Below are 19,582 nucleotides of genomic sequence, written 5' to 3'. Positions count from 1 at the left end.
GGTTCCAACCCCGTTGCCTTACCCCATCATAGCAGTCACAACTGGGCTAAGTCTTTGAATCCTGCCCTTTCAAAGACTGGATTTTGAACAAGCCCTTCCAAAGACTGGCTTTCCTTCTCTCTGACACTGGGAAGAGGGAGAGGAGAAATCTGTCTTTCAGGCCAGTGTCTCTAAAGGATGGGATGCTTTCTACTGGCAGGACCAAGAATGATAGGTGGTACCAGACCATTCATTAAGTAACATTGTAGAAAGTGCATCTGTAAAAAGAGAAAAAATTTTAAAAAACTTTTTTTTTTTTTTTTTGAGACGGAGTCTCGCTCTGTCACCCAGGCTGGAGTGCAGTGGTGCAATCTCGGCTCCCTATAACCTCTGCCTCCCGGGCTCAAGCAATTCTTCTGCCTCAGCCTCCTGAATAGCTGGGATTACAGGTGCCCACCACTACACCTGGCCAATTTTTGTATTTTTAGTAGAGATAGGGTTTCACTATATTGGCCAGGCTGGTCTCGAACGCCTGACCTTGTGATCCGCCCACCTTGGCTTCCCAAAGTGCCTCCCAAAGTGTAATCCCAAAGTGCTGGGATTACAGGCGTGAGCCACCGCGCCTGGACTTTAATGCCTCTCTTACATGCTGTTTTTTAACTGAGAGCCCAGCAGGCCTTGAGCCTGAGTTTGTTTGCTTTATTAGACAGAGTCTGGCTCTTTCGCCCAGGCTGGAGTGCAGTAGTGTGATCATGGCTCCCTGAAGCCTCAACTTCCTGGGCTCAAGCTATCTTCCTGCCTCAGTCTCCCGAACAGCACCTGGGACTACAGGTGAGCACTGCCACACCCAGCTAATTTTTTTAATTTTTTTGTAGAGATGGGGTCTCACTATATTGCCCAGGCTGGTCTCAAACTCCTGGCCTCAAGCAATTCTCCTGCCTTGGCCCCCTCAAAGTGCTGGGATTACAGGCATGAGCCACTGTACCTGGCCAAGATTTTCATAAGCAACTGAGTGATGGGGTTTAATATTTCGCTTCACTGTATTCTTTTTCTTCTTTTTCTTTTTTTTTTTTTTTTTTTTTTTTTTTTTGGCTTTTTCTCATCTAATACTAGATTTCCATTTACGGTAATGATCTAAAGTTTCTTTATAAGAATAAATTTAGATTTAAGAAAGTTAAAATGTTTTTTAAATAGTAAGGAGATCCAGACGGCATGTGGACACGGCATGGCTCAGGAAGGTATGGCAGTGACTGGCATTTGGCAATCGCTGCCTTGCCCCAGCTGCCACACTGCTGTGCCTTTGCCTCGCCTCGTCCTCCTGTCTGCTCTTCCATGCTGACCTCACTGGGCTGCCCTGGACTCCCTCTGAGCTAAAGTCATCTCCCAAAGGATCCACAGTAACAATAGCTGCCCATAACTGGGACGTGGGAAAGGCCAAGCAAGGAAGTGAATCTGGGCCGGCTTTTTCCCCCCCAAGGACAAGGCAAGGAGAGCTCAGTGCTCCAGGAAATGGAGACCCACAGAGGGGCAGGGACTTGCCCGGGGTCATTCAGCAAGTCAGTGGCAGAGGCCTTCCCACCCTAAAACAATGTGGACGGGAAGATAAAATGGGACAAGCACCACAGAGAGCCTTTGATCCAGCAACTGTGAGTAGGGGGAATTTATTCTAGAGATATACCAACCCATGGGTGGAAATATTGATCTAACACAGCAAATATCTGGAAACTACCGAAACATCCATGTTCAACAACGGGGACCTGATTCAATAAATTATGGCACAGCTATATAATGGAATTCTACACAAGCATTTAGAAACTGATCAAGTTCTGTATTTGGAAAGACATTAATAGATCTCCAATATATACACAGCAAAGAGAAAAAGGCAAGATTCCAAACAGTGTGTATATGCTACAGTATAATACGCTACTTTTTGTGTAAGAAAGAGAGGAACAGGAATCTATGCATTTGCTTATATTAGGTTGAACCGTATGAAATTGCCATTTTATAGGTCAAACCTGGTCAAATATTAGAAATTTCATATTTCTTCATAGAAAGTAACTGGAAGGAAAGGAAATAAACTACAAACAAGAGTTGCCTATGGGGTGTGGAGGTGGCAACAAGATGGGGAAAGGAGATGGACTCCCAGGGAAAGGAGATGGACTCTTTATAGTAATACTTTTCTAACTGTTGGGTTTTGAACCAAATGAATGTATGATTTTTTTTTTTTTTTTTAAGATGGAGTCTCACTCTGTCACCCAGGCTGGAGTGCAGTGGCACGATCTCAGCTCACTGCAACCTCTGCCTCCTAGGTTCAAGTGATTCTCCTGCCTCAGCCTCCAGAGTAGCTGGGACTACAGGCGCATGCCACCATGCCCAGCTAATTTTCTGTATTTTTAGTAGAGATGGGGTTTCACCGTGTTAGGCAGGCTGGTCTCAATCTCCTGACCGCATGATCTGCCCGCCTCGGCCTCCCAAAGTGCTTAGGATTACAGGCATGAGACACCGCACCTGGGCGAGACTTTTTTTTTTTTTTTTTTTTTAAATAAAGGAAAACACTGGTAGGGCCTCTTAGGGCAGGCTTTCTGCAACATGACACCTGTCTCTATATCCATCCTAGCTGGGTGGTCAGGGAGGAACTGTGCAGGCCTGAGCCCAGGGGGCACCCCAGTTTAGCTTCTGACAAATCCCTTCTAGAGAACCTGCTCTGTGGCACTTCCCACCCTCCACATGGTGGGTCAGAGCTCCAGGGGCCTCCACCCCTTGGGCCAAGCTTCTGGCAAAGCTACAGCAGGTCCTGTGGGATGATGGTTTTGGCACCAGGCTGCCATGACTTTGTAGGAGCACCCCCTTCCCAGACAGGGCCACAGGAAGCCAGGGCTGATGGGAACAGTGCTTCAGCAGCAATGCAATAGGTCCCCACAAGGATATGGCTTGGCCAAAGGTAGCTCTGAAAACGGATTCCCACCGCTGCCCCTCCCTCCTATCTGGTCCTATGGCACATGTCCTCTAGCAGCCTAAGGAGAGAGGTTCTCCCTGAGGTGATCGCTGGGATTATGGAAACACCTGGGAGATCCCCACCGAGATCTCACCCTTCAATAACACCAGGAAGAATCACTGAAGCAAGAGTAATCATAGAATAATTTTTTTAAACTGCCACTATTGAATGACTGTGGTGTGCAGTATTTGACGTGGGTTATATCTCATTTTACCCTCAGTGGTAAGTACTATATCAATTTCTACCACCTCCCATAGTTGGAGAAACTGAGGCTCAGGGAAGTGACGTGCCCAAGAAACAAGTGTTATCTGACCCCAAAGCCTGTGCTCTTGACCATGCATCATGTTTGTGCCTCTGTCTCTCCATCTGAAAAATGGAGAATGAGGAGATGTGGAAACAGAGGTGCAGTGAAGGGACTAGAGATGTGGTGACCAGGGAAGACTCGGGATATTAAGGTCACAGTCTTCAAACCTCTGCAAGGATGTTGAGACAGACATTGCTAGCTGCTCACCAAATATCCATTCTCTCCCTCTTTCCCACTAACAGAAGCCTAATTTGTTCAGGGAAGCAACGCATCTGGCTAAAAATATTCACCTTCCCATTCTCTACATCTAGGGAAGGTCTTCACTTCTGCACGGAGAGAAGCTGTTGCATTTGGACCTCTGCTGCCTGGAATGCAGAGGTGAAGCTAGGTGTGCAATGGCTATTTCTGAGCGTGAGGACAAAGCCATCCTCTAAGGACAGAGGGTGGGAAAGGCAGATGGAGGTGGGTCCCTGAGGGCATCATGGAGCTGCCATTCAGCCTGGCACAGCCTCTCTGATCACATTATGTGAGAAACTAAGCCCAATGGGTGAGGCAGTAGAAGCAGCTTTTTTTTTTTTTCCAAGAGAAAGGGTCTTGCTCTGTTGCCCAGGCTGGAGTGCAGTGGTGTGATCATAGCTCAATGAAGCCTTGAACTCCTGGGCTCAAGGGATCCTCCTGTGTAGCTGGGACTACAGGTGCATGCTACCACGCCTAGCTAATATTTTTATTTTTGTAGAGACACGGTCTCACTGTGTTGCCCAGGCTGGTCTCGAACTCCTGGCCTCAAGCAATCCTCCTGCCTCTGCCTCCCAAAGAGCTAGGATTACAGGCAGGAGCTACTATGCCCAGCCACAGGCAGCTTCTATTACCTGCAGCTGAGCACGGTTCTAATCTACACAGTCCTCAAGGATAGCACCAGGACCCATGGGTAGAAACTACAGAGCAGCAGAAAGTCCTTCTGGTTTTAGCAAATCTATCAAAAGCTGGGCTGGACCATCTCAAGAGATGGCGAGCTCCCCATGCCTGGAGAGACAGACGCAGTGACTGAGTGACTGAATGGCCACTTGGCAGGACGATGAAAGGCATTCTGACATTGGCTGGGGTTGGACCAAATGGCCTTGCATGCTTTAATCATACCCACTTCGGGAGGTGAGGAAAGGCCCCCAGGATGCGTGCCCAGTTATGTATGGGCAAGCGCATATGCCCTGCCATGACCTGCAAGGCCCCTGAACGCACCACCCAATAGAACTTTCAGGGATGAGGAAAATGTTCTGTATCTGTGCTGTCCCAGCTATCGAACACTTGATATGTGGCTACTGAGACTGAGAAAGGAAACTTTTCCTTTCTTTAACTTCAGTTAACTTAAATAGCCACAGGTTGCTAGTGGCTCCCAGATTGTACAACATTGCCATCCATCGCCGCCACCTGCCCACACGCTCTCTGGCCTTTTCTCCCACTGCTATCCTCCCCCTCACTCCACTTCAGCCCCACTGGGCTCCTCACTGTCCCCAGAGCACGCCAAGCACATGCCCACCTCAGAACCTTCCCTGGCCCCTCCCTCTCCCGGGCGGCTCTCCCTGACGCAGCCCCCTGGCCAACTCTTTCAGCTCCACGCCTCTGCTTCAATGTCAACGAAGCCTTTCTCAGTGAGGCCAGCCCTGACCACATATTTTGAAAGGCAACTTGCCCGACCACAGGCTCTGTCTTTATGTACGTCTGTTGTGTTGTCTGTCTCCCCAGCGGGAGGGCAAACATCATGAAGGCTGGATCTTCAGGTTTTCTTCCCCAAGAGCCTAGAACTTTACCTGGCATGGAGCAGGCTCTCAATAAGTGTTTGTTGGATGTGTTTCAAGGCTGAAATAAGTAACATGGAGGGTGCCCCATGCTGTGGGTTCTTCCCATTACAGGGTGTTTAAGATCTGACATTAGTCAGTCAACCAGGCTTCCTGGGCCACACACACCTGCTGGGTGCTACGTCAGGTGCTGGCACCTGGGACTGGAGAGCCAGGGGCACATAAAACAGGAAACCCAGACTAGAAGGGAGCTCAGAGCTCCTCTGAGGAAGAAACAGGCAAGCTGAGTGAAGCCAGATGAAAAGAGTAGGTATTCGTGAGAGAGTAAAGGAAAAGCATTTTGGGCAAATGGAACAGCATGTGCAAAGGACTGCAGGCAGGAAAGAGAACAGCCCTTTGAAGGAAACATGGCTGAAGGCAAATGATGGGGAGAGTGGTATGAGGCCGGTGGGGTAAACGGAGCCAGACAGGAAGGGACTTGGGGGCCAAAGGAAGGAATCTGGAATTTCTCCTGAAAGCAACACCCCTGGTGCCTGCATCCCAGCTCCTGTGTCTACCCCTAGTTTCCCCCGTGGTTGTGGAGGCAAGCTCCATGTAAGGTCAGACTTACCCAGCATTGTCAGGGTCCCACACAAGCACAGCTGTCCACTTCCTGCCCAGAGCCTGCTCTGAGGCTGCAGGAGGCCCCTTCACCCTCTGCCGCATGGGAAACTCCCAGTGAATGCGGCACCGGAGCCTGCATCCATCCTTCAGACGGACAATGCTGCAGGTACTGAGGCCCGAGCTGGATCCAGTCCCCGTGGTCTGCAGTGATGCCTCGATAACATACACCTGCCCTGCCTGTCCTTCTTCCTTCTCGTGCTCCCCGCTCATGTCCTCTCAGCTCCTCCCTCCTGGCATCACCTCCCCAATAAACTATCTGCACCTGAATCCTTGTCTTAAGCTCTGCTTTTGCAGGAACCTTAACCAAGGGCCCCATGAGAGTTTTGTACAGCAGCATGGCACATGCAGGCTGACATTTTTTAAAGCTCATGCTGGCTATTGTGTGGAGAAGAGTATGGGGGCAGGAGGAGGCATGAAAAGCAGTGAGGGACCCTTGCGGAGGGGCAGGGAGAGGGGCTGGCGGCTGGCACTGGGCTGGTGGCAGTGGAGAGAGAGAGACAAACAGGGGATGGAGACAAAGAGGGGGTGCTTGGCTCCCCAAAGAACCAGAGGCTCGAGAGGCAAGGAGGGGCGACATGGAGGCCAGGTTTGGGTCATGCCTGGCTTCGGGAACCAGCCTCGCCAAGTTCCATCCCTCAAGCCCTGCCTGGCTGTGAAGACCTGTTGCAAAGGGGTTATTTTTAGAGAGCTGGGTGTTTACTTGAAGGATTTAAAGACGGGCTTTATTTTTAACTCCACTCCCAATGGCAGGGACTCACTGGTATGGACTTAGGAAGTCAAGTGGAAGTTGGACTGGGCTTTGGAAACCCAGAGGAGAGAAGCGGCATTTGGGGAAGGATGAAGCTTAAAGGAGACAGCTGGCCTCACCACGTTCCACTCATCTCGGGCTCCGGGTAAGAATGATGACAAAACTGCCCATGGCCTCTCCTTACCAAGCACCCACCAAGTGCCATGGCCACGCGAAGCCCTCTACAAACATCGCCTCGTATTGTCCTCACCATAGCCCTGGGGGGACAGGGCTGTTACTGTCCCCATTCTACAGACGAGGAAAGGGAGGCTCAGGGAAGACCGAGGACACTTGGTGGGCAAGTAACAGAGCAGGATCTGAGCCTCGATTCCTCAGCTTCCCCAGCCTGCGCTCTCAGCCGCTCTACCATTCGAAAGCATGGTCAGGCACCAAGGTCTAGGCACAGAGTGTCAGCCTGGGAGCAGCGGAGAGACCTTCTCCTCCCACTGTGGTAAAGAAGGTGGAGTTTGGCTCAGAGAATCGGAAGCCCAGCTGTGTCAGTTCTCGTGTGAGTTTGGACTGGTTTTCTCATCTGTGAAAAGGGCTAATATAATAAGTAGCACCTCCTTCATGAGGTTTAGATGAAATGAGGCATAGAAGGGAACTCAGTGTAGAGGCTGACAGGCAGTGGTGAGAAGGGGACACTGAGAGATGCCCTGTCCATGCCAGGCACTGCTCCCAGCACTGCACATTTATCAACACCAACATGACCCTCTCCTAGGCCCCACGGGGCAGGTTCTCTCATGATCCCCACCTTAGAGATGAAGAAATGGAGATACAGGAAGCTTAGGGAAAAGCCACTTGCCCAAAGCCACAAGGCCAATAAGAGTGCAGGACTAGAGCCCAGACCCTGGCCCTGGCCTGAACTCACTGACCCTGGGGCAGCCACTAGCATTCTCATTTTTACTGTTATATCAACACTCTCGGTCTGGGCCCTTCCAGCATTGACCCGAATCCCTGGGGCTTAGCTCAGAGCCAGGAGCAGGGCCAGGCACCGGTCTCACTGTGGGGAAACACTTGCATCTGTGGGAGAGGGACATTTTTCTCCCGAAGGTGCAGGCAGCTGGCCTGTTATGTTCTCTGACTCTGCTACTTGGGCTAAAAAGTAAAGCTGGACCAGGTGTGGTGGCCCATGGCTGTAATCCCAACACTCTGGGAGGCCGAGGTGGGCGGATCACCTGAGGTCAGGAGTCCGAGACCAGACTGGCCAACATAGTGAAACCCCCGTCTCTACGAAAAATACAAAAGTTAGCTGGGTGTGGGGGCATGCCTGTAATCCCAGCTACTTGGGAGGCTGCAGCAGGAGAATCGCTTGAATGCGGGAGGAGGAGGCTGCAATAAGTCGAGATTCCACCACTGCACTCTAGCCTGAGCGACAGAGTGAAACTCAATCTCAAAAAAAAAAAAAAAAAAAAGTAAAGCTGGAAACATTCTGGAGCTAGGCCCTAAGCACCGTTTATAGAGGTGGAGGAGATAAAAACATCCCTTTCCACTTTGCAGAGTTCTGTCCTCTTTCATTTATTAATCGTGACCCAGAAGCCAACTGAGGCTTCACGAGAGCCTCCCTCACCCTGACTTCCAGCCACACTCCTCTCTGTTCTGACCCAGACTCCCTGCACAACCCTAGCTGGGTCTCTGCCCCTTGGTAGGCCTCAGTTTTTTCATCTGTGAAATGAGCACATTGGGTCTCCTCTTCCCTAAGGCACATTCCAGCTCTGACCAGCTTTTCTGAAGACTGAAGGGAGCACACTGGGTCTTTTCTCTAGTACTCTACACTGCAAGCTTGGAAGGCCTGGCTCCCCGAAAATGCATGGTCACCATTGTTCTTTTTTTTGTTTGTTTTGAGACGGAGTCTCACTCTTGCCCAGGCTACAGTGCAGTGGTGCGATCTCGGCTCACTGCAAGCTCCGCCTCCCAGGTTCACGCCATTCTCCTGCCTCAGCCTCCCCAGCAGCTGGGACTACAGGTGCCCGCCGCCACACCCAGCTAATTTTTTGCATTTTTAGTAGAGAAAGGGTTTCACCGTGTTAGCCAGGATGGTCTCGATCTCCTGACCTTGTGATCCACCCTCCTCGGCCTCCCAAAGTGCTGGGATTACAGGCGTGAGCCACCGTGCCTGGCCCACATGGTCACCATTGTTCTAACATCTCCCTGCTGCCAGGGACCCAGGCAAGCTCCCCTCTCTCCCCAGACCACTCAGCCTTGGAGTCACAGCTGCCTCATATATGTCTCGAGAATCCGGCTCTGACAACTCAGGAAATTCCATTCACTCCTGCACCTCAGTTTCTGGGCACAAAGGGATTTTGTCCATCTGGTAATTCACAAAGGAGGGATGTGGGGAAGGGCAGGAATCCGGAGTCGGGGGCCTTTCCAACGCTTCAAGCCCATCCTCAGGGAATTCAGTCTCGCTTAGTGGAACCTCCTGCCTATCCAGGCATCTCAGGAGGTAAGCCAGAGACACTGAGAAAAAGGACAGACACAGCCTCTGTGGATATGGGCAGTTGTTTGGAGGAGTGGTGAACGTGGGTTCATGGAACCACTGGGTTCATGGAACACCAGATTTTCTTCAAAATTTTTTCAGTTTGGCAAAGATGCAAAAGACTGATAGCACATAGTGCCGGCAGCAAGGGTGTGAGGAAGACTGCACTCATGTTCACGGTTTAGGGGGGTTATAAATTGAGTGCAACCCTTTTGGATGTTAACTTGGGTTTTGATAATAATTAAGATGCACATTCTTTTTGACCCCAAAATTCTACTTTTGGGAATTTAGCCCATAAAGTTTCATCTGCATCTCCCTTGCAATTATTATTCTTTAAATATTTGTTGAACATATACTGGAGGGGTGGGGTGAGACACTAGATGGGGTTGGCTGGATTTTTGCTGAATTCACTCAGGGGTACTGTGGACCCTGTCAAGAGGAACCAAATTGACATTTTGACAGTAATGTCAGGAGTCAGTCCCTTGCAAAGGCCCACGTGAATTGCCATTACATTCCCAATGTATTCCAGTGCTGCTAGAATGTCCCTGATGGGATACATTGCCTGGCTGGGCCATTCTTTTAATCAGCCCTGTGAGCAAGGACATTGGTCCAAGGCTGTTCACTGCGGCCTCACTGGTGATCAAGAAAACATGAAATGGTTTCAATCTCCATCAAAAGAGATCTGGTTAAATGAATCATGGTACCTCCACACAATGGACTAGCATACAGCTGCTAAAGGGAGGAAGATAAATCTATGTGCATAACATAAAAAGATCTCAAAACATATTACATCAAAAGCGCAAGTTACAGAACATTATATAGGTAGTCCTAGTTATGAAAAACAAAAACAAAACCAGAATAGGTAAGTAGAAGAATTCTATAAGCAAATTGTAAACAACGGTCACTTCAGAGGTGCAACCAGGGTGGAAGTAGAACAGGGGATTTATTACCTTTTTATTTTGTACGTGTATGACCTTCCTTGGATTTTGCGTGTGTAAGATCTTCCTTGGATTTTAATGACAGGTGTGTTGTTTAGAACAATGTAAGAAAAGAAGAAAGAGAAAGAAACTCACCATATCTGAAGTGGCAGCATAGGGTGATGGCTTAGAACATAGACTCAGGTCCAGAATCTCAGCTCTGTCACTTATTGGCTGTGTGACTTAGGGCATGTTAAAACAAAACAAGGGCTAGGCATGGTGGTTCATGCCTGTAATCCCAGCACTTTGGGAGGCTGAGGCAGGTGGATCATTTGAAGTCAGGAGTTCAAGACCAGCCTGGCCAACATGGTGAAACCCTGTTTCTACTAAAAATACAAAAATTAGCCGGCAGTAGTGGCGCACACTCCCAGCTACTTGGGAGGCTGAGGCAGGAGAATTGCTTGACCCTGGGAGGCAGAGGTTGCGGTGAGCCAAAATCATACCACTGCACTCCAGCCTTGGTGACAGAATGAGACCTTCTCTCAAACAACAGCAACAACAACAAAAACAAACAAACCTCTCTATATGCCTAAGCTAGAATTAAATGAGTTAATTTAGCTGAGAACTTAGTGGCCGCCACATATTAAGTCCTCAATGAATGTCATCCAATAGTGTTGGCCATTATTATCCCAGATCTCCTGGGATTTCCTGAGACAGCTGAGGCTGAGAGGTGGGACTGGAAATGGGTGTTGAGGCTGGGTCAGCCCCCAGGTCTCCTGACTCCCGTTCCAGTGCTCCTTCTGCTCTACGTGCCTGCCTCTGTTTCTGACACAAGGCCTTCCCCTAACAGATGAGGAAAGGGAGTGTGGTGAGGAAACAAGGAAAGGAAACAAAGGGTTCTTCATTTCTTTCCCCCTGCTGACAATGTCCTGGATGCAGAAAGGGGGAATGTGTTGTGCCAAGGCGACCTGAGCTGCCGTGTGGCCTCAGGTTCGTTACTGTCCTTCTCTGTGTGTGGGCTCTGGGTATTTCCCCTCCCTTCTCCCCCACAATCTAAGGTGGGCATCTCTGGACACCTGCAAGCCCCCAATTCAACACCGGGCAGACTGCCACCTCAACAATCTCCTTCCTCCAATTAAAAAAATCAACAATCGGCCGGGCACGGTGGCTCACGCCTATAATCCCAGCACCTTGGAAGGCCCAGGGAGGCGGATCACGAGGTCAGGAGATCGAGACCATCCTGGCTAACGGTGAAACTCCGTCTCTACTAAAAAAATACAAAAAAAATTAGCCAGGTGTGGTGGTGAGTGCCTGTAGTCCCAGCTACTCGGGAGGCTGAGGCAGGAGAATGGTGTCAGCCTGGTAGGCAGAGCTTGCAGTGAGCTGAGATCGTGCCACTGCACTCCAGCCTGGGCAACAGAGCGAGACTCCATCTCAAAAAAAAAAAAAAAAAAAAATCAACATTCTCCCTCCTCCAATTAAAAAAAAAAAAAAGAACACAAGAAGGACAATTTGACTAACCGTGCCCCAGGCTTCTGAAGCCCAAGCCCAGCCTCCTGATGGTAACACCAGGCCCTCCCTTCCCAACCCAGTGGCTCTGCCATGTTTCAGGTCTCCACCATCTCCCCAGATCCCTGCAGCAGCCTCCTCACTGATGCCCAGCCTACAGCCTAGCCCTTGCTGTACTCTCGCTACAAGAGCCATGGTCCAGGTGTGGGCATATACATTTGGGCAGGCTGCTCCCAGCTCTCGTGGCTACCCACTCACAAAACGGGTCAGGGTAGCATATAGCACACATATATGATTTCTCCGCCTGCATGATATTTGTCCTGTGTGTGAGTGTGTGTGTATGTGTGCATGTGCATGTGTGTAGCCACACGTTGGTGAGTTTTCCTGCATGGATGTGAGAGCTTTGGGGTTTAGTGACATATGTGCTAGGTCTCTCTCCCCGTTTCCCTGCTGCTCCATCCCACTGCCTGTGACTCTGCCCTCTTCTTCACCACCTCCTTCTGCTTCCCCCCAACCCCTGCTCCTAAATCAAGTCCTCCAATTTGTTATGCAGAGCACTTAAGAACTGGAAGATTTTGTGCAGGGCGCAGTGGCTCATGCCTGTAATCCCACCACTTTGGGAGGCCGAAGCAGTGGGTCACTCGAGGTCAGGAGTTTGAGACCAGCCTGGCCAACATGGCGAAACCCCATCTCTACTAAAATTACAAAAATTAGCTAGGAGTGGTGGCGCATGCCTGTAATTCCAACTACTGGGGAGGCTGAGGCATGAGAATTGCTTGAACCCGGGAGGTGGAGGTTGCAGTGAGACGAGATCATGCCACTGCACTCCAGCCTGGGTGACAGAGCAAAAAAAAAAAAGAATTGGAAGATTTCATACTAACCAGACATTACGTGCCCCTGATGTGATACGATATGAAGTACACAGAACTATTTATTAAGTTTTCATGCCAGAAAAATCTAATCTGAATCCATTTGAGATAGAATTTACAGGAAGTACAGGAAAGAGAGAAACAAGTTAAACAGCACCATAAGGAATCAGCCTGACAAATCCAGAAGATGTCATGTCATAAAAAAAATGAGGAGGATGGTTCTAGACTAAGAGATTTAGGACACAGCTCCCAACCTGAAAATAAAATTTAAAAACAATTCTACTTAAAGTAGCAGCAAAAAGAATAAAACATTTAGAAATAAATTTAGCAAAATAAGTATAAAATTGTACACTGAAAGCTATAAAGCATCATTGAAAAAAGTTAAAGGCTTAAATAAATTGAAAGGTGCTCCATGTTCATGGATTGGAAGATTTAAAATTGTTAAAAGGGCAATATTCCCCCAGTTGACCTACAGGTTTAACAAAATTCCTATCAAAATCCCAGCGGCCTTTTTTTCCCCTGCAGAAATTGACAAGCTGATGCTAAAATCCATATGGAAATGCAAGGAACTCAAAATATCCAAGATAATCTTGAAAAAGAAGAACAAAATTAGAGGACTCAACATTTCCCAACTTCAAAACTTAGTATAGTGGGAAGGGGGGAGGGATAGCATTAGGAGATATACCTAATGCTAAATGACGAGTTAATGAGTGCAGCACACCAACATGGCACATGTATACATATGTAAAAAACCTGCACATTGTGCACATGTACCCTAAAACTTAAAGTATAATAATAATAAAAAAAAAATACTTAGTGCAAAGCTGCAGTAATGAAGACTAGCCTCTGGCATAAGGATGGGTGTATATAGATCATTGGAACAGAATTGAGAGTCTAGTCAATAAATAACAACAAAAAGACAAATACAGGCCAGGGGTGGTGGCTCATGCCTGTAATCCCAGCACTTTGGGAGGCCTAGGTGGGTGGATCACTTGAGGCCAGGAGTTCAAGACTAGCCTGGGCAACATAGCAAGACCTCATCTCTACAAATGATTTTTTTTTAATTAGCCAGTTGTAGTGGCATGCACCTGTAGCCCCAGCTACTTGGGAGGCTGAGGTGGGAGGATCACTTGAGCCTGGGTGGTGGAGGCTGCAGTGAGCTGACATGACAACATTGCACTCCAGCCTGGGCAACAAAGCGAGACCCTGTCTCAAAAACAAAACAAAAAGATAAAGTAAATATGGAAAAATTGCTAAGAATTATTAAATTCAGTTAATGGGTACGTGCGTGTTCATTATATCACTCTATTTATATATATATGCTTCATATTTTCCCATAATAAAAAGTCAAAAAATGGAAATTTTTATAACATAATGCAAATCTCTAGTTTATCTTGGAAAATCAAGAGTTGACTGGGAACAGTGGCTCACGCCTGTAATCCCAGCACTGTGGGAGGCTGAGGAGCGTGGATCATGTGAGGTCAGGGGTTTGAGACCAGCCTGGCCAACATGGAGAAACCCCTCCTCTACTAAAAATACAAAAATTGGCTGGGCGTGGTGGCGCATGCCTGTAATCCCAGCTACTTGGGAAGCTGAAGCAGGAGAATAGCTTGAACCCGGGAGGCGGAGGTTGCAGCGAGCTGAGATCATGCCATTGCACTCCAGCCTGGGCGACAGAGCAAGACTGTCTCAAAAGGAAAACAAAAAGAAAGAAAAATCAAGAGCTGTGCTAACATTGAATCCATGTTTCTCCAGGGCAGCCATTAGCTAGGAAGCGGCAGCTCCCGCCAAGGGGGCTTGCAGAGACCAGGGAGACCTGGTTCCCATGGTCCCACTACCCTCTAGTGAGTAGGACACAAGCCTGCGGCCTGCCTGGCCCCTGGAACCTTTTAGCTTGTAACGTCAGACTCTCACTCCACCAGGCATTCAAAGCCCGTACTAACCTGGCCCTGGGCTGCCTTCTCGGCCTCATCTCTAATCTTTCCCCACCCATTCCAGCATTCTGGATGACTCACTGCTCCCAAAATACATCATGCACATTCCTACCTTCATGTCTTTGCACATGCTAGTTCCTCTACCTGGAACGACCTTTCTCTCTCTTTTCCACCTGGCAGACTCCCAACCAGAGGTGGCCCCTGCAGGAAGCTTTCCCAGACCTCCTCTGGGACAGCTAGTTGCTCTTTCCGTTGGACCCAATCAATTTCAGCTCCTTCCTCCCTTTCCACCACCGACTGTCCAATCCCTGCATGGCTTCACCCTCAACATGGGGGTCTCCAGAGGACGCTGCCCACACTGATTCACCACTGGGTGTCCAGCGCCCTGGCACAAGCCTGGCACAGGGTAAGTGCTTATTAAAGTTTGTGAAGGAAAACCAACCGAAGGTCAGATCGTGGTTAAGAGCATTCTAGAACCAGGTCACCTGGCTTCAACTCCCAGCTCTCCCATGACTCAGCTGTGCAACCTCTTTGAGAAACTTAACCTGTCTGTGCCTCAGTTTTTTCATCTGTAAAATGAGAGTAACAGTACCTTCCTTGCAGGGTTGTTTTGAGGATTAAATAAATTAATATATCCCCACTGGGCATAGTAGCTCACACCTATAATCCCAGCTCTTAGAGAGGCTAAGGCAGGAGGATAGCTTGAGCCCAGGAGCTCAAGACCTACCTGGGCAACATAGCAAGACCCCATTCTCCACAAAAAAAAGGGGAAAAAAGTTAGTACAGGTAAGATACTTAAAATCATGCCCGGCTCCCAGAAATAAGAACTAGATGAATGCATATTAAATAAAAATTAAATAAGCAGGCTGAAAGATGGGCAATTACCAAGACCCTCCCTGAGACCTAGTCCAGTGTCAGGCCCTCTTCCCTCCAGTGATCTGTGTTCCCCATGGTGTGGAAATGAGTGTTGGCAGTGCAGAGTCACAGCCTGAAGTGACACCAAATCCATTTTGCTTATTAATTAAGGAAAAGGCCTCTGTAGGTGCCTACCGCTCTTTCATACAGGTCAATCTCTTGCCAATTTCCCTTTTAAACAAAAAGAAACTTTAGGCTCAGTGCCTTTGGGCATCAGTAGTTTGACGTGGAACTTGAATAGCATTGTTCTGTTTTCAGAACTTCCTGTGATATTCATTTCGTATTTTCAATAGTGATTAGAAAGTCTTCCTTTTCAGTAAATGTACTTACATATATTTAAGTAAGTTGATTCAAAGATGAAGATTAAGACAGTAAGTAGAGATGCTGTGTGAATGTAACAAAAACTGGGATTGGGGCCTGCAGAAGATGAACATTTGGGAAGCACAGTTGTAGGGACTGAGAGAGAAGACAGGGCCTTCCCTTGGGGCAGTTTCATTCTTGGGTCAGTACAGAATGATACAGGATTGATAATAACAGCTTACACCTCCTTGCATGCTTTCCAAGCACCAGCCCTTTACATGAGCTACTTCTTTTACTCTCTGCAGCGCTACTTTCAGGGAGGAGGTAATATAATTCCCATTTGATTAAAGAGGAAAGTGAGCCCAGAGGGGTGAGGTAACTTGCCTAAGGTCACACAGTTTATAAGAGGCTGAAGCCAGATTCAAACCTAGGTCCATCCAATGCCACTGCCCATGGACCACATGGGTTCCTGCTCACCAGAGAAATTCAGCCCCCAGCAACTCAAAAAACCAACTCTAAGCTATGATCAGCTTCGGAGTTTCCAGAGCCAGCATGGGGAGGAGATGGAGGTGGGGCGCTGAGGGGATAGAAGACAGATGGATGCCACCCTGGGACAAAACCTGAGATGCTCCAAACCTCATACCCTAGGACAACTGAGAACTCAGGGCCATGCGCTGCCTCTGCCACGGGGGTACAACAGCAGGAAGACTAGACAACAGCAATGGCAGCTGACGCTTACAGACTACTTCCTGCTGGTCAGCCCTGTGGCGTGTGTATATACCCTTCGTATAGAGGCTCTGCTTCAACCTTGTGAAAACTCTTCGAGGTGGGTCTTCTAGACATTAGAAATTTGAGGTCTGGAGGGAAGAAAAGATATAGCAAGCAAGGGGCTGAGTCTAAGCCTTACTCTTAACACTCACTGTGCTCCTTCCAGAAAGCAGGCATTTGTCAGGGTGTTGGCATGACAACTTGAACACTTTAGGCGCCTCCCCAAACATACCAGCTTCCCTCCACAATCCAGTATCTATGACCTTAAAAGGCATCACAAAAGAGTTCTTAGCTACAAAATCAGAAGACATAAATCTAGTTCTCTCTCGATCGCTTTGTGGCTGTGAGTGTATCTAGATCCTTTTCTGCACCTCAGTCTCCCCAGCTGCTCAGTGACAGGGCTGGGACTACTCTGAGGGCCCTGAATAGGTCTACAGCAACACTGTCCAATAAAAATACAACATGTATCACATCGTAATTTTAAACGTTCTAGTAGCCACATTCAAAAAAGTAAAAAGAAACAGTGCAATTAATTTTAATAATGTATTTTGTCAAACCTGATGTATCTAAAATGTAACCATTTCAATATGCAATCGATATTTTAAAAATGATTAATAGGTTACTTTACATTCTTTTCATACTAAGTACTTGAAATCCAGGATGTTTCACATTTACAGCTCCATTTGGACCAGCCACATTCCAAATGCCCAGTAGCCATGTATGGCAAGTGGCTACCATACTGGACAGCTCAGGTCAAGAATCTTTTTCAATCCATAGCTCATTTTACAGGGAAGAGCTGTCTCCTTTCTCCCTTCTCTTAGGAAAGATGTCCTCATCGTAGCCTCTGGGCTGACAAGTTCCACATAAGCCCGGAGGGAGGAGCTGGAAGCCGCAATGGAGAGAAAGCCTGGGCCTGCCTGGGTGTGAAGAGGCCATGGCTGCTGGGGATGCTTTCTGTCTCTCCACAGCCAGATTACTCACGAAGCCCCAGGGATGGGGAGAGTCCCTGAGGAAGATGGCCACAATCCTGCTTTTCCTTCTGACCCCAAAATTCCCTTAATTGGAAATCCAGTCTGAGCTTGAAACCCATCCAGGCAGCCACCTCCACCCATGGCAACATCTCCATGGGCACGCAGGACTCTTGCCCCAGACACACAAGCAGCACCGCATGCAAGAGGCTGGATCCCAGCTTCTCAGTCCCCAGGCTCACTTCCCGGCTGTGGGCCTGGCAGCCTTCTCGATGGGAGCTCGAAACCTCCACATGCAGGGGCACAGGCACTGGCAGGAAGGACCAGGAGGGCAAGGAAAATAAGGGGGCATCCCTCCTTCTCCCCAAACTTCCACTTCCTCACCTTTAAAATCAAATGTTGTTAGATCATAGCAATGATTGTCTTTACTGCTGGCTGCCCTGTGCCAGGCATTTTACAGGCATTAGCTCGCCTACTCCTAACCGCCCTATGAGGAAAGAGGATCCCAGGGTCAGAGTGGTGAAGCAACTTGGGTAAGGTCACACAGCTCTTCAGGAGAAGAGCTGGGGTTCCAATTCACGGTCTTCTGAATCAAGAACCTAAGCTCCTTCCTGCTGTGCTCTGCCTAAGTGGCCCAGGGTGGTCCAGGACAGTCTGGGCTTACACTTGTCATAACCAGATACATTTAGTGTAATTATTTTAAATGTTCCCTTTGGAAGAAGGAGCAAATCTTCTATACAGAGGAATTTTAAATAATATAGGTAGATATTCCCCCCTCCAAACGGTGCGCCTGAATTCCAGACCCTTCTCCCTCTTGAGTGTGGGCTGCACTGAGCGTCTGAATTCCAAAGGATGGAGCGGGAAAAGAGGAAATAGTGACTGTACATAAGAGAGACCTGGCCGACCCACCTTAGCCAAGTGATCAAAGTTAACATCCTCAGTTTATAAGAAACATATCAGACAAACCCAAATTGAGGGACACTCTACAAACTGTCTCATCAGTACTCCTCAAAACTGTTGGGTTGGGCGTGGTGGCTCACACCTGTAATACGAGCACTTTGGGAGGCCAAAGCGGGAGGATCAGTTGAGGCCAGGATTTCGAGAACAGCCTGGCCAAAATGGCAAAACCCCGTCTCTATTAAAAATACAAAAATTAGCCAGGTGTGGTGGCGCACACCTGTGGTCCCAGTTACTTTGGTGACTGAGGCCCAAGAATCGCTTGAATCCAGGAGGCGGAGGTTGCAGTGAGCCAAGATGGCACCACTGCACTCCAGCCTGGGCAACACAGTGAGACCCTGCCTCAAAAAAAAAAAAAAAAAACTGTCAAGGACACACAAAAAAAGCAAAGAATGAGAAACTATCACAGACCAAAGGGAACCAGGGAGACCTGACAACTAAATGCAGTGTATGATCCTTCAGGATATCCTGAAGCAGGAAGAAGATATGGAAAAACTAGTGAAATGCAAATAAAGTCTGGAGTTCAGTGAAGAGTTATGTGCCATGTTGGTTTTGACAAATGTATTATGATAACGTAAGAAGTTAACAATAGGGGAAAATTGGTAGAGTGTATGGGAACTCTTTGTATTCTTTTTGGAACTTTTCTGTAAATCTAAAATTATTCCCACCTAAAAGTTTTATTTTTAAAAAGTGCTCCCTTTCACTCATAGAAGTGTTCAGGTTTACACAATAAATTATATGAGCACCTCGTCATAAGCCTGGTCCTGCCTGTGTTAGACCATTTGTGCCACTTTAACAGAACACCTGGGACTGGGTCATTTGTAGGGGAAGTCTAAGGTCAAGGCACCAGTGGGTTCAGTGTCTGGTGAGGCCATTATCTTCCTCCAAGATGGCACCTTGCACACTACATTCTCCGGAGGGGAGGAAGGTTGGATCCTCACACGGCAGAAGGCAGGAGTGCCAAGAGACAAAAAGGGGTCAAACTCACCCTTTTAAAAGGGATTTAATCCCACCCATGAGGATTAATCACCTCTCAAAGATTAGTCTCAGAACTAATCACCTCTCAAAGTTCCCATGTCTTAATGTTACAATGACAATTAAATTTCAACATGAGTTTTGGAGGGGATAAACATTCAAACTATAGTCTCCTCTAACCAAGAAGTTTTAAAAAATCACCCATACCTTCTGTCCCCTTTAGTGATGCCAACTGCTCACACATTTATAGCAGTGTAAAGTTTACAAAGTTTAGCATTAGCAAGATGTGCTAGTTAAAGTTTTCGAATCAGAAAGCTAGAGACTGATGCCTGGGTTCTCCCACTTGCTTGCCAGGTAGTCTTGGGCATGTTACATTCGTTCCCTGGGCCTCAGTTTCCATGTCTGTAAAATGAATTCATTGTACGATGACAATGACTAGTCATATTTATCAAGCCATGTCTGGTGTCTGA

The 19,582-nt window shown here is 48.0% G+C and overlaps 1 protein-coding gene across 1 annotated transcript in view; it reads right to left on the bottom strand.

Moving 5' to 3' along the window:
- Window positions 1-19,582, bottom strand: part of JPH2 (junctophilin 2) — a 79,761-nt gene that overhangs the window by 30,260 nt on the left and 29,919 nt on the right. The window lies entirely within an intron of this gene.

Source organism: Hylobates moloch, unplaced genomic scaffold (genome assembly GCF_009828535.3).
Source record: "Hylobates moloch isolate HMO894 unplaced genomic scaffold, HMol_V3 SCAFFOLD_21, whole genome shotgun sequence".
NCBI lineage: Eukaryota > Metazoa > Chordata > Mammalia > Primates > Hylobatidae > Hylobates > Hylobates moloch.
Note: the sequence above shows the minus strand (reverse complement) of the source record. Positions and strands in the feature narration are given on the sequence as shown.